The following is a 2,435-nucleotide window of genomic DNA, read 5'->3' on the forward strand; positions in this document are numbered from 1 at the left end:
TTCTATTAAATTATTATAATCTAGAAGATCAAGGATTAAGCGAATGTTGTTGTGAATGGATCTACCTTTCACGAAGCCAGATTGGGAGTCACTTATGATTTTATGCAAGTGCTTTTTTAATCTGTTGGCATAGATAAGGGTAACAATTTTGTAGTCGTTGTTTAATAAGGTGATCGGTCTAAGATTTTCTAATATTCTTGGGTTTTTGCCCGGTTTTGGAATCAGAGTTATTATTCCTTGTTTCATACTAGAGGGAAATGTGATATTGTCTGTTGCTTCTTTTAACATAAGAGAGAATGGCTCTTTCAATAAATCCCAGAAATGTTTATAAAAATTTGCAGTAAGACCATCAGTCCCTGGGGATTTGTTCAAAGATAAACTGTTTACTGCGTTGTCAAGTTCAATAGAGGAGATATCGGAATCACATAAATCTGCAAACTCTTTCTCTATAGTAGGAGTGAGACCTTTAATATGGTTAAAAAGGTTGTCAGCTTCATCTCTAGAGAAAGACGAGGAGTATAACTTAGTATAGAAGGAAACAATTTCTTTAGCAATTATAGCTGGATCTGTGACAGTTTGATCATTAATCAACAGTGTTTTGATTGAATTTCTTTCCTGTCGTCCTTTTTCTAATCGACAAAAATATGCTGTGCTCCTCCATGAAGCCGACCCCAAGCTCCCTGCAGACTGCCGAGTCCTTGCTCATCCTCCACAGCGCGTCACGATGCATCCTCTGGGTAAACTGGACGATAACATGCCTTGTTTTGTTTTCCTCACGTCTGCCGAGTCGGTGGACTGAGTCCACAATATGATTAATGTTTGGGGACCATGACGGGGAGATTTTCAACAGAACATTAGCGACCAGTTCACGTGTATTTTCTCCATCCTTTTCTTTTATTCCTCGGATCCGAAGATTCCAGCGGCGCTTGTATCGTTCAATCTCCAGGACTCGCTCCATTAGCTCAGCGTTGTCTTTCTGTAGCGCCGACACTACTCGACCGGTGCTTTGAAGCTGAGTTTTACAGTCTTTGATCTCTGCCGCATTAAACTCGACTGCTGTGGCTATGCTAGTTAGCATTACGGAGTTTTGTTGCATCTGGGAACCGAGTGTATCCACTTTTTCAGTTAGCTGTTTTATAGCTTCCAAGACAACATTCAAAGCTTCATTACCGTTTTCTGCCCCTGTATCCGCTTTTTTAGTTGCTGGTGGGTTCTTGAGTGGCGAGAAGGGGTCTTTTCTTTTGGCGTTCACTGTGGAAGTTTCCATCTTAGCAGCGTAGTCATGTCCGGCGTCGGCAGGCGTGCTGGCGCGGGTTGAAGTAGTATTATTCTTTTTTGTTGACATTATGGTGCAGAATTCTTGGAATATCGTTGTTTACTTAATATCCAATATATGCTCAGTTAAAAGGGGGAATAAAAGCAGAGCTGGATAGTAAAGTTTGTGTACAAATGGGACAGGGAGACAGAGCTTAAAACATTGACTGCACCCGTTCCGCCATCTTGCCGGATCTCCCACTCTGTCACTACCTTATTTCAAATGTGTAGTTTTTTAGTGTGGCAGGGTTCCTACCATGCTCCTCAAAGTTACATAGTGCCAGTGAAGGTGATACAGACCCCTCAGACCATGACAGAGGTTCATTAAACCTGTTGGAAGTTGATGTTCCATCACAATGATGATGATGAAATATGATATTAAGGTGGAAAAGTTACGTAGTGTCGCTTATTATTTATTTATTTATTATTATTATTTCTTTTATTTTTATTAATATTCTTTTATTTTTTATTATTAACCCCATGTTGAAGCGACTCTCCGTGTGAACCGGAAGTGCCGCTCCAGACCGGAAGCAGCGCCCCCTTTAAGACAATAAAATAACATTTGAACCATTTTCAGACTAAAAAATAACATTTGAACCATTTTTCAGACAATAAAATAAAATTTAAACCATTTTTCACACAATAAAATAACATTTCAACCATATTTCAGACAATACAATAAAATTTGAACCATTTTTCAGACAATAAAATAACATTTGAACCATTTTTCAGACAATAAAATAACATTTGAACCATTTTTCAGACAATAAAATAACATTTGAACCATTTTTCAGACAATAAAATAACATTTGAACCATTTTTCAGACAATAAAATAACATTTGAACAATTTTTCACACAATAAAATAACATTTGAACCATTTTTCACACAATAAAATAACATTTGAACCATTTTCAGACAATAAAATAACATTTGAACCATTTTTCACACAATAAAATAACATTTGAACCATTTTTCAGACAATAAAATAACATTTGAACCATTTTCAGACAATAAAATAACATTTGAACCATTTTCAGACAATAAAATAACATGTTTTTATTGAAGCGACTCTCCGCGGGACCAGGAAGTGACGCGCCGGCTCTGCGGCGTGACTTCCGG

This window comes from Cololabis saira, chromosome 3, assembly GCF_033807715.1.
Source record: "Cololabis saira isolate AMF1-May2022 chromosome 3, fColSai1.1, whole genome shotgun sequence".
NCBI classification, from domain to species: Eukaryota; Metazoa; Chordata; class Actinopteri; order Beloniformes; family Belonidae; genus Cololabis; species Cololabis saira.